This window comes from Microtus oregoni, unplaced genomic scaffold (genome assembly GCF_018167655.1).
Source record: "Microtus oregoni isolate MIOR12 unplaced genomic scaffold, Mior012 000048F_ref0000485, whole genome shotgun sequence".
Classification (NCBI taxonomy): domain Eukaryota; kingdom Metazoa; phylum Chordata; class Mammalia; order Rodentia; family Cricetidae; genus Microtus; species Microtus oregoni.
Genome location: NW_024543222.1, coordinates 10,394,939 through 10,408,148, shown reverse-complemented (window position 1 = coordinate 10,408,148; position 13,210 = coordinate 10,394,939). Strand labels below are relative to the sequence as shown.

The 13,210-nt window shown below is 48.8% G+C and overlaps 1 protein-coding gene across 4 annotated transcripts in view; it reads left to right on the top strand.

Annotated features, from left to right (window-relative positions):
* Arsg (arylsulfatase G) overlaps positions 1-13,210 on the top strand; it is a 127,212-nt gene that overhangs the window by 50,819 nt on the left and 63,183 nt on the right. Inside the window, exon 1 of one of the 4 annotated variants that reach the window (XM_041635652.1) lies at positions 869-958. The exons of the other annotated variants lie outside the window; for them this stretch is intronic. The gene's annotated coding sequence lies outside the window, so the exon portion shown is untranslated. Of the gene's footprint in view, positions 1-868; positions 959-13,210 lie in introns of those variants that run through there. 4 annotated transcript variants of the gene reach the window in all.

The window sequence follows — 13,210 nt, the reverse complement described above, 5'->3', positions numbered from 1 at the left end:
GTCTATCCATATATCAATCTATACACTTAATTGCCTATCATGCATCCATATGTCATTTGTTCATCTATCCATCTGTCCATCTTTCCATCATCCATCCATCTGTCCATCCGTCCATCTTTCCATCATCCATCCATCCATCCATCCATCCATTCATTTACAGGTCATCCACTTGTCTCTGTCCATTTATCCATCCATCCATCCATCCATCCACCCACCCACTCATTCATCCCTCCATCCATCCATCTACCAATCCAAATATTCACCCACTATCTATCCATTCACTTGGTAAGATGTATGTATGTATGTCAGGAGTTGAGAATTTAGAAGTGGACAAGGCAAAATTTCTTGCCCTCAAGTTACTCACTTTCCAAAAGGGGAAACGGGTTAAGAGGAAGGTAAACAATCAAGTCTTAACAGACGCTCACGCCGGGAGTTCTTGGAGTCCAGAGGGAAAGAGGTGAAACACTCGCCTGAGAACTCCAGGAAGTAGAGGCCTATGATGAGCAATGGGAGCTACTAAGGACACACATTTATTTGTGAGCGGACACAACTAACGTTTAAGGGATTTACATCTAATGGACCACAAAAGGGAGTGTGCATGTGACCGACAGGTGTGTATTTATAGGACAGCCATCAAAAAGTCTCGTTCAAATCCCAGCTCCTTTCCCTACTTAGACGGACAAGTGCAAGAGCTCGCGGACTCCTTTGAGTCCTCCGTACCTCCTTGGGTCAGTGTTGATTCAGCTGGATGCAGGGGCATGGCTGGCTAGCGTGGATCCTGTCTGTATTTTGTAAAACACTGCATTTGGCTCTGCAGGAGTGGCTTCAGCTGGTTGCTAGGGACAGCATATGGAACATCTCCATAGAGTTTCTGCCTCATGCACTCTGGTGCTTGGAGCTTCTCCTTGAGATAAAGATCCTTGCATCTGACTTCACCATCGTACTCATCTCGGCCAAGGTGAACTTTCTAGATTATTCTATGTGTTCCAATCATTCGGAGGCATTTACAACCCAAACTCTATAAAACATCTTGTGAAGTGTTTTTCTCCTTGGCTTCTCCATCTTCCAGCTGACTTCAGCTGTCACCTCCCTAGGTGGGTCACGCTTTACTAGTTTGTGTGGTGAACACTTCCTGTGCTCACTGTCCCCCTTCTGTTTCTTGAGTTATTGCTTATTACTTAAGTCTCAGTGTACTTAAGGTCAGGTGCGTCCTGTGCTCGCAGCTTTTCACGGTAAGTCTTTCCATGGCTGGTCGCATGTTAAATAGCATTCCCCCCCTTCCATATTCACGTCTCCCAGAGCCTCAGAGTCTTCACAAATGCGAGTCGTGAAGGATCTCAGTGACTCGATGCCAATGAGTTTAAAGTGAAGCGAATCTTAATGCCTGTGTCCTTGTGAAAAGAGCCGGGAAGCAGGGGCACAGTGGCACATGCCTGTGATTCGAGGGCCATGAATTTCAGGCCAGCCTGGGCTACATAGACCCTTATCTGAAAAAACAAAACACAGCAATGAAAAAAAGAGGATTCAGAGGCGGTAAATACAAGGAGAGAGACAGGGATCAGAGGAATGTGTCCTCCGAGGACTGCTGGCAGCCACAGGAAGGTTTAAAGAGAGACAGAGTAGAATCTCCCTCAGCTTCCCAAACAGTGGTTCTCAACCTGTGGGTCGCGACGCCTCTGGGTCACACACTAAATAGCCTGCATATCAGATATTTACACGACGATTTCTGACAGTAGCAAAATTACAGTTGTGAAGTAGCAATGAGATCATTTTATGGTTTGGGGGTCACTGTATGGAAGGGGCACAGTGTTAGGAAGGTTGAGGACCACTGCTCCAGAAGAAACCAGCCCCACTGACACCTTCATTTAGAATCTTTGGCTTCCTGTACCGCTGCTCCCAGCCGCCCAGGTGTAATTTGTTGCAACAGCAGCAGAAAATGCGCACAGGCCCCTCCTAGCTCTGGGCTCCAGAAAGAAAAGGAACCTGTCTTTTCCCCCACTTAGACTCCTGGCACAAGCACGGGGTTTCTTGTGTAATGAGCAATTACTATCTGCTCATCAATAAATAGACTTTAGAGCCAGGCATTGTGCGCACACCTGTAGTCTCAGCATTCTGATAGGTGAGTCAGGAAGATTGTAAGTTCATAGACATCCCGGGCTAAGAGGCTAAGACCTTATCTCAAAAACCAGGGTGTGTGGAAGCTGAGATAATTTTTTAAATGTCCTCACTCCTTCTTTCTGTTTCTTTTTTATTTTTGCAGACAGGGTTTCTCTGGGCAGCCCTGGCAGTTCTAGAACTATCTGTAGACCATGCTGGCCTCACAGAGCTCCACCTGCCTCTGCCTCCCCGAGTGCTGGAATTAAAGGCCTGTGCTCCCACATCAGGCCCCACTGTTTTTGGAGACAAGCTTTCATTATGTAGCCCTGGCTGGCCTGGAACTCACTCTCTAGACCAGGCTGACCTCAGCCTCACAGAGATCTGCCTGCCTCTGCCTCCCAAATGCTGAGATCACAGACATGTGCCACCATGCTTGTCGTCCATCCTGAAACGTCTCACTGGCGCTGTGTGTGTGTCCTCCTCCTCCTCCCCCCCAGGTCTCTCTGGCTTGGAACTCACCAAATATTGACTAGCTTGGCTGATCAGCGAACCCCAGAGATCCTCCTGTTTCCCCTAACCCTCCTGCTAAGTAGTCACCAGTGCTTCTCAAACGTTTCTTTTAAATGTAGATTCTGAGCACAGGCCTTGAGTCCTCCTACTTTGTCGAGCACAGGTTCTCCTGACTGAGCCCTTGCCCCGGCCCACCCGTGGCACTTGCGCACTTGCGGGTGTATGGGAGAGGAAGAGAATGAGTGACCAGCGGCTGAGACGCTCGCAGCGAAGACAGCCCGCAGATCTGAACTGCTTGCGAGGCTGATGCTTGTTGTGTCCCCACGTACTCCCGCGCGTCGATTAGCAGTGCGTCCGCTTTGCGTGCTCTTACTTCCTACCCTTTTCCCCGCCCCCAGTTTAGTTCTGGGTCAAGTCAGTGCCTCTGCCGCTAGGGGTTCCAGGCAGTGGCTTAACCAGGCATCAAAGATCGATAGTCACTACTCAAAAGGTCAGAGACTCCCAGGGACCCGAAAACTGTTTCTAAAACGGGCCTCAGTGAATAATGAATTGAGTTGTCAATTCAATCAAATACCTGGTTTGATTTTTGTTCTAAGAATTGACCACTTTCCCCTTTACCTCTCAACAATCTCCCTTCCTTTTTTCTCTCCCTCTTCCTCCTCCCACTCTATCCTGTCATGAAGACTTGAGGGAGTATTGTAGTGACCTAAAAGAGGGTGCCAACTCTGCCAGAGATGGGTGAGATCTTGCTGTCTGGTATCCACTATGGAGACCAGAGCAGAAATGACATTGTGTGTAAGAAGAGAATGCCCTTTCCCAGCGGTGTAACCCTTCCACAGAGGGAGGGACGGAAGGACCTTCACTGGGGGAAATCCGCATTTTCCTCTGACCTTTGCTGTCACTTCCAAGACGTTTGCTCCAGTTGCTTGTGTTCTGTCTCCTCAGGAGCTCTCGGCATTGTGGGGGCAGGCAGCTTTCCATCTTTGCTCTTGGGTAAGTAGGTCAAACAGACATAAAAGTCATGTCATGAGCACACATCAGCTGGGACAAGATGAAGATAGCAGGAAGGACTGTGTGCGAGCTTTTACCTCTCAGCCCTGTCTCATAGATGGGGACACGGGGAAGCACAGTGACCTAGATGGCAATGAATCTCAGAAGGAAGAAAGAAATAAAGGGAACTGAAATATTAACCAGTGGGGCTTTGGCGTCGGCCTGCTTCACCGAGTATGAAGCCCATTCGATTGCTATGATTAGTTGCTCTTTAAGACTCGTGAGTACAGCCATTCAATAATAAATCGCTAAGAGTCACAAGTCCAGTTCTTACCTTATGAGATACAGAATCCTAATGGCAAATAAAGATAAGAAAAGCCTTTGAAATGCAGGGTGGTGTGTTGCCAGAACTGAAACCGTTGTTCAGCTTCCTCACGGGGCGTGGGGGGTGGAGGGATGAATGGGAGAGGTGAGGGGGTGTTTTCTGCATGAACCGGATGTAACATGCTTGACTGCTCAGACTAGACAGACCCAGCACATCCCTTATGCCTTGGTCCCCAAGAGAAAGAAGAAATGCTGGGTTTCTCGCCTTCAGCGTGGTGACCCTGGGGCTCTAGGAAGAGAATGTGAAAAGAAGCCAGGGGAGGCGGAGATCTGTGTTGGCCGCTTTCTGATTGTGACGAAACGCTCAACCCAAGCAGCGCGTGGAAGGATGAGTTAATTTGGCTCACAGTTTGAGGGCACAGTTCCTTGTGGCAGGGAGTCCTGCTGGCAGTGGTCTGGGGCAGCTGGCCATGGGCAGGAAGCAGAGAATGAATGCAGATGCTCAGCTTGCTTTCCTTTTATTCAGCCTGGGACCCCAGCCTAGGGAATGGCGCCACCCACGCTTAAGATGGGCCTTCCCACCTCAGTTATCCTGATTTTAAAATTCCCTCACAAGCAAGCCCCTGGGTTTGTTCCCAGGATGATGCTAAATCCTACTGGAGTGACAGTCAGGATTAACTGTCGCAGGCCCGAATGCTGAGACCTGAAGAGAAGTCTAAAGTTGCCAGGCAAAGGAAGGTATGGTGCTTCAAGCAGAGCAGATGGATAGAACATTTTAGAACACTTGGAATGGCTCAAAACATTAGTAGGGAAGGCAAGGGAATATATTTTGGGGCCCTCCAGGAAGCTTCATTTAGGGTGCTGCTGGTGGAGAGAGATGCCAGGTCTGGGAGGTACTGACCCGTCTCCGTGTGCCCTGAGTGTGCCTGCACAGACACTTACAATGGGAGTGTGGAGAAAGAAGGGCACCACCTAACTCGGCTGGAGGGGTCTTATTCAGAAACGTCAAACAAACAAACAAAACTAGACAGTGAGCTCCTGAATGGGGGACGGGAAGAATCATGAAGAACCCAGTCCTCTGCCTTTACCCACTGTTGGCTTGGAGTCAACTGTAGTCTGGGTGTCTTTTCTCAGGAGAGTCAGGCATCTTCCCATTAAGAGAAGGTGATGTGGAGGCCCGATTAAGCTGTCAGTCCCATTACTACGTCATCTCTGCAGTTCGTACCTCCCAGCCCTGTCCTGTCGACACACAAAGGCCACAACCTATGATTTCAGAAACTGATTTCCGCCCCCTCAGCCTTTAAATTATGAATGGAACAAGGACGGTTTTTATTCTGGTCACATAGCAATTTAGATAGTTGCCACCGAGAGCCTCGTCATCTATTCTAAATTCTTGGTCAATGAAGGCTGGGCACGCTTGAACTCTGTGGTGTGGCGTGGCTCTGCAGCGCCCGCGCTCCCGGCAGGCTCTCCGGCATTCTCATTCCGGGATTCTAACACGCGTAATTTATGCAAAGGCAAGCGGCTTGGCTTCTGTCTAGCCGTGTCTTAATTTGTACTGATTTTCTTGTTAGCAGCCTGCTGTAATGTCTGGCCGCCAGTTTCCAGCTTCGCTGTACAATGTATTTTCAGACTTTAATGAGGACCCCTGTTGGCGAACTGGCCTGAGCCTGCCTAGATAGATTTGGGGACGGAAAAAAAAATCTTTCCAAATAACAAGGCCAGGTTAGTGCTTATTCGTTAGGTCCCTTCCAAATGGACCCCGTGGCCTGGAGGGATGGGATGGGAAGGTGATGCGTGGGCCATGTCTTAAATCTCTGTATTTAGGGGAACTGGAGAGATGGGCACTAGCAGGGCTTTCCAAAGACCCCGGCAAACCCCTTGGGTTTCTCTTTTGAAGTTTTTGTCATGTGCCAGATATTGCTGGAGCGGCCTCGCTCCACCAAGGTGGTGTGTCTGGGGCCAGAGCTGCAGGCTGAAGTCCCATCTATCTAGAATCCATGGTCTGCGGAGGAGAGCAAAGCTACGTCTTGGTGATGTACGTGTGTGCTATGGTGGCTCTCAGTGATGACCTTAAGATGTCCACAGAGACATCACACTCAGGACAGACGCTACAGACGGGCAAGCTGGGATAACAGTTAATGCAGGTAGTCACCTGCCCTGTCCACGTCATTAGCGCAGGCTGCTGGAAGTCAATACATACAGCGCGTGACTTGGGCACGTATTTCTTACTGCTCTGGAGCCTGAAACCAGTTAATGCAGGTAGTCACCTGCCCTGTCCACGTCATTAGCGCAGGCTGCTGGAAGTCAATACATACAGCGCGTGACTTGGGCACGTATTTCTTACCGCTCTGGAGCCTGAAACCGCAAGGCCACGGTGTCAGCCTGGTTGGGCTCTGGGGAGGGGTACTCTTCCGGGATTGCAGACAGCTACCTTCTTGTATTCTTCTGTGGCAGAATGAAAGTGTGACAGAGTCTGTCTTCCTCTTTTTCTTCTACAGCATCAGGGTCACATCCATGGCTTTGTGCAATCTAGGCATGGTGGGCCACTGAGCTATAGCCCCAGCCCTAGCCCTCCTCATCTTTAAATAGGGTACTATTCTCGTCGTGGGCATCATGGGGAGATGTTACCCTGCGGACTTCAAAATTCAGGTCCCTCCTGAAGGCCCCACCTCTCAAGCCATTACATTAGCCACTACGGTTTCCATATGTGAAATAAATTTTCTTTTACATGTATTTATTCCATCCTCTTCCTCCCCCTCTCTGTGTGTGTGTGCGTGTGTGTTTGCGTGCACCTGTCTATGCACACTCAAGCCATGGTGGATGTTAAGAGGATAGATAACCTGCAGGAGTTGATTCTCTCATTCCACCGTGTGGGTTCTGGGAATTGAACTTGGCTGATGAGATTTGGAGGCAGGCGCCTTTACCTCTTGAGCCGTCTCAACAGCCCCTGTATGTGAATTTCTAGGAACATATAAACCCCTCAGCCCACAGTGCCAGGTGGGAGGAAGTAATGGTCAAAAGCTTTGGAGCACTCTAGACCCATGGGCGACAATCCATCCAGGGGGCAGAAGTCCCTCCTCGCTGGCAAAGCCGACCTCATTTCCACACTCCGTCTGCATCCCCTGAACACACAGACTTCACACTCCCCAGGGGAACTTGGAATTCTGGGTTCCCGCGTAACTTTTGCTGTTACAGGAATCCTGTTGACCATGCTGACGCTCTAGTTCCTATGTTGCCCTTGGAAGTGCAGAGTGGAGGACATTCCTCTGTCTTTCTCAAGCTTGTGTGGTTTGTGTGGATCTGAGTCAGGTCTAAGAACTGGGACCTCTGGGCATGGCCCTCAGGACCTTCCCAGCCAAAGAGCAGTTCCTAGTGACACCATGACATAGATGACGTCATACTCCGGGAGTGCTGTATAGGAGAGAGCCCAAGGACTAGGGTGGTTTAATTTCCAGCTCCATCACCTCCTGGCTGCTGATAATCTCCTATGCACGCAGGCGATTAGAAGCCTCGGTATAAAGATGCACAGCAGCACCGGGCTTGGGGAAGTAAAAAATCTCCGTGTTCTCTGTAAGCTCCCTCATCTGTAAAGATACCTATTTTACAGATCATTTAAAAAGGAGAAATAGGTGCCACTGGAAATTCATGCCAGCCAAGGCTACACAGTGGGACCCTGCCTTCAAGCAAACAAACTAGAATGAGGATGTAGCTCATTTGGGCAAGTGCTTATCTGGCATGCACAACCCTGGGTTCGATCCCCAGCACATGCCTGTAATCTTAGCATTTGGGAGATTGAAGCAAGAAAATGAAGATTTGAAGATGTATACCACCTCCACCACCTCCTGAGCTCAAGATCAGCCTGGGCTACATAGCAAGACCTTATCTCCACGTCTTGGAATAAACAAGAGTGAAAATCGTCATCCTGCTTGTATTCACACACATTAAGATGGCCCCCTAGCCATCCCTCTGCTGTCCCTAGAACCACCATGGTGTGTATACCCTCAGGCAGGGCATCACCGCATAGGTAAGATATAAATGGAGGCTCTTTTTCTGGTAAGGCAAACTTTAAGGCCAAGTTTTACCTTCAGTGCTTGGGACTGAACCCTGGACCTTGTACATGCCAGGTAAGCGCTCTACCCCTGAGCTAAACTTCCTGCCCCTTGCACATAACTTCTTTTGAGGACTGCTTTCCGGTACAAATACTCTCAGAATGTTTTGTGCTCGCTGTTCCCCCATAGCAGACATGTCTGCCTTCCTAGTCAAGTCCCTGCTGTGTGATAATGCTCTTGGACACTGTAAAGATTTGTCACTCGTGTTGGTTTAATAAAACGCTGATTGACCAGTAGTCAGGCGGGAAGTATAGGTGGGGCAACCGGACTAGAGAAGAAGGAAGGCAGAGAGTCAGTCACCAGTCAGACGCAGAGGAAGCAAGATGAGAATGCCTTACTGAGAAAAGGTACCAAGCCACGTGACTAAACATACATAAGAATTATGGGTTAGTTTAAGTTGTAAGATCTAGTTAATAATAAGCCTGAGCTAATAGGCCAGTTTATAATTAATATAAATATAAACTGTGTTTCTTTGGGACTGAACTGCTGTGGGACCAGGCAGGATAGAAACTTCCATCTACAAGCTACCAGCTCTTTGAAGTCAGGGGTTTGTCATGGTTCCCCCATATTTCAAGGTCCCCATTTTCCATTATTGGCCATACAGTTCCCAGGTCAGCAAAACTGTGGCTAATGCCCAACTCAGTCAGTCCAAGAACAAAAGGACTACAGGCTCCTTTCAAGGACTTAGCCATAGAGAGAGGTTGTTTCAGCTTACCCATTGGCTCTCAGGTGCCTCCGTAAGACAGGAAATGTATCTACATCCTCCTGTGCTGAGAATCATGGGAGAAAGGAGTTATTTCCCATCTCCTGATTCAGAAAATCCCAGGTGTAGCTTTGCTGTATTTTGTTTTAAGACAAGGTATCATTCTGTAGCCCAAGCTAGCCTGGAACTCATTATGTAGCCCAGGCTAGCCTGGAACTCATTATGTAGCCCAGGCTAGCCTTGAACTTAAGGCACAGCTCTTGCTTCGGTCTCCCAACAATACGAGCTATCACATTTGACCTCAGGATTGGATTTTGAATAACCCTGTTTGGGTCCTGGGCTCAGCAAGATCAGATGAAGTCATGCTGCTTGGTCAGTTCCTGGGAAGGCCCTGAGGCCACAGCATGTCCACGGTGGTGGGGCAGGGAACAAGCATCAGCGGCTCCATAGGAGTCACAGGGTAGGTGTGTCGCTGTAAATGCCACTCAGGACTCTAATGGCCCTGGTACAGATGTTGGCAGATGAGCTAGAGAGAGCTGTGAGGACAGGGAGGACAGGACACGGGCTCCCGAAGTCACGGCTCACCATCCTGGGGTACGAGCAAAGACTGTGACGATGGTAGGTTTGTGTGGGTAGCTAGGAATCTGAAAGGGCAAGAAAAGGGTGAGCTGAGTCATCCCTTCATTTGTTCTTCCTTTTAAAAAGTATACTTTGGTTTTTCAAGTTTTTGTGCATGTATATATTACATGCTGAAGCTATTTTCCCTCGGAGCCACCTTTTCTTTCCATGATCTGGGTTGTCCCCCCAAACTAACCCTCTCGCTCTCTCTCTCTCTCTCTCATCTAGGAACCTTCATGGTGAGAAAAAAAATGATGTTTGTGTTTCTGTGATTGGCTAAATCCACTTAATATGATTATTTACAGTTGTGTCTATTTTCCTGCAAACATAACTTTGTTCTTCCTGACTGAACAACAAAACAATTCTATTGTGCACATACACCACTTACTTTTTTTTTTTTTTGAGAAGGGTTCCTTTGCATAGCCTTGGCTATCCTGAAACTAGCTCTGTAACCCAGGCTGGCCTCGAACTCACAGAGATCTGCCTGCCTCTGCCTTCCAAGTGCTAGGATTAAAAGTATGTGCCACAACCACCCAGTTTATATACCTAGGTCAACTCCACAGTTTAGTTATTGTGAAAAATACAGAACGCTTCACAAATTTGCATGCTGTCCTTGCAACGGGGCCACACTCAATCCTCTCTGTCTTGTTTCAGTTTTGGTTGTGTGTTGCTGAAGAGAGCACTCATCAATTCCAAGACATGGTCTCATGTAGTCCAGGCTAGCCTTGAGCCCGCTGTGTAGCCAAGGATGTCCTTAAACCCCTCATTCTTCTGCCTTCACCTCCCACATGCTAAGATCACAGGCAGGTGTGTTCCATCACACCCAGCTTATGCGGTGCTGGGTGTCGTGAGGGCCCTATCGCTTAGCTTTGTCCCCAGCTTGTTCAGTTTGCTTTTTAAGACATGGTCTCACCTGGCCATGGTGCCCCCCCCCCCCCCTTTAATCCCAGCAGTTCCAGGACAGCCAGAGCTACACGGAGAAATCCTGTCTCGCTAAACAAAACAAAACAGGACGAGGTCTCACTGTTGCCCTGGCAGATCTTGAAGTGCGATCCTCTGTAGTCTCCCTAGTAGCTGAGACCATAAGCCTGTGCCACTAACCCTGCTGGATATCTGTCCCTTTAATGCTTTGAGAAGCAGGAAGCCATAGACATTGGCTCTCTCTGTCCTGCAGACTGGACGATCAGAGTGTTTTGTTTGGGTCAAGCTCCCTCAGAAGTGCTGGAAGGTTTCTCGTCTTCTTCCAGCTTCTGCTGGCTTCAGGCTGCCTGGACTGACTGACCTCACTACAGCCCGTCGTCACCCTTTTCATGTGCCATCTTCCCCCATGAGACTCTGGATCTTTGCACTCTGTCTTCCCTCTCGCTCCTCTTCTCTTTGAACAGTTAAATTGGATGAGAACCCACTCTGCTCCAGTATGACTCTGTTGAAACCACACATGCAGTGGTTCTGCTTCCACAGAGCTCGCATTGCAGACACTGGGATGTGAACTTCAACAGATCTTTTTACATTGATTTGGGGGTGGCTGGGTAGGCGGATACTTGTGCGTGTGTGTACATACGGAGACCGGAGGTCAGCCTCCAGTGTGATTATTCAGGAGCTGTCCACTTTGTTTTATTGATTTTTTTAAAGAAAAGATATATTTGTGCACACATGCACGCACACACACACACACACACAAATATTTACCATAGTGTGGGTATAGAGGTCAGAGGACAACCTGTGGGAGTTGCGTACACCATGTGGCTCTCACAGATCACAGTCAAGTGGTCAGGTACAGTATAAAGTGATTTTACCTGCTTGACCATCTTGCTGGCCCCACTTTGTTTCTTTCTTATTTATTTACTTTGGTTTCTCTGCGTAACAGTCCTGGCTGTTCTGGAACTCACTTTGTAGACCAGGTTGGTCTTGAACTCACCGACACCCGCCTGCCTCATCCTCCAGAACATTGGGATTATAGGTGTGTGCCACCACGACCGGCGGCCCACTTTATTTTTTTGAGCCAGGGTCTTTCATGGGAAGCTGTGGTTCACTTGTTTGACTAGATGTGGTGATGTTCAGAGCTTCTCCTGTTTCCACTCCCACAGGACAGGGATTCCTCATCCGTGTTATCGTGGTCTGCTTTCTGTGTGCCACGTCACCGACTGAGCTCTCTCTCCAGCTCTCAGGGTGTCGTCTCGAGGGATACAATCTAATTTGTAGCAGGCAGTGAGGGCTCAGAAGTCTGCAAAGGTAGGTTGAGGCAGAACACGATGGGTTCTGACGAATAAGCAGAAGTCAGTCTGTGAAGATGGAGGGACCAGAGATTCAGTGTCTGGTTAGTGTGCTAAAATGGATAAGAGTGGGGGACAGTGGCCATGTGAGCACGGGAAATGAAGAATCAGGAAGTGACATACATGCAGTAGAGATAGCTCAGCTGGTAAAGCCACTTACTAAGAAAGCTTGATTACCAAAATTCAATCCCTGGGACACACACATACATGCACGCACGCATGCATGCACACACACACCACCACCACCACCACCAACAACAACAACAAATAGTTTTTTTTTTTTGTTTTGTTTTTTTGTTTTTTGGTTTTTCGAGACAGGGTTTCTCTGTGGCTTTGGAACCTGTCCTGGAACTAGCTCTGTAGACCAGGCTGGTCTCGAACTCACAGAGATCCCCCTGCATCTGCCTCCCGAGTGCTGGGATTAAAGGCGTGCACCACCATCGCCCGGCTTAACAAATAGTTTTTAAAGTTATGTACACAATCAGGCAGTGCACTTCATGCCTTGCAAGGCAGAACCAGGCATCACTCTGAGTTCCAGGCCAGTCTTATCAATCTACATAGTGAGTTCCAGGCCAGCCAGGGCTGCACAGAGAGACCCTGTCTCAAAAAGAAAGATTTGAACACTTGGGGTAATGCCTCAGTTTCTAGAGGTTGATTGAGCAGGTGGACATGGGTGTTTGGAATGAGGGCTGCATGGTTCTCCGCACAGCGAGGCTAACGTAGCAGGAACATGAGACTGGTGCAGGATCACCAGCAGCCAAGTGCCCGTTAGTCCTGGGACTTCACTCTCTGGTGTGTTCCCTGTTCACTTCTGCCTCCTCTCCTTACCCTGTGCTGGGATGCTCTTTCTCCACGTTTGACTGGTGTTATCAGCCGACAACACGAGTTCTGAACGCCTGCTGCATGCCTGTCTGTCCAGATTCCTGGATGGGAACGCGATAGAGGGTCGGCAGTCCATCGTAATGACTTTGGATTGTCTTTGATTACAAAACAAACAAAAACTAAAACAAAAAAACAAAACAAAAAACCAAACCAAAACCAAGTAGAGGGTTTCCAGCCAGGGACTACTGTTAGCTGCTAAATGCTTTTCAAGATTACTCTGGCTGTCCCTCTGAAAGTGGAGTGGAAGTGGGGAGGGGCTAGAGGCAGGCACAGAAATGGGGAGCAGGACTGCGCCCGCTATACAATGCCAGAGCATAGTATATATGGTACTCGCTGGAGTTCGGCAACATGGCGGTCCTGGGAGGCAGGATAGGATGAAGCAAAGGTTCGTTTGCAGACAGATGGAGACAGAAAGCTAGATGTGCGTGTGTATTGATAAATTAGGGTCTGGGATGAGGGAAGCTCCATTAAGAAAATGCCTCCAGACTGGAGTGTAGGCAAGTCTGAGGGGCATTTACTTGGCTAATGATTGATGTGGGAGGGTCCTACATACTATTGGCAATGCGGTCCCTGGGCAGGTGATCCTGGGTGTATACAAAAGCCGGCTCAGGAAGTCATGGGGAGCAAGCCAGTAAGTCGTGTTCTCTGCCCTTTGTGCTTCAGTTTTGGCCTCCTGGTTCCTGCCTTGACTTCCTGCCCTG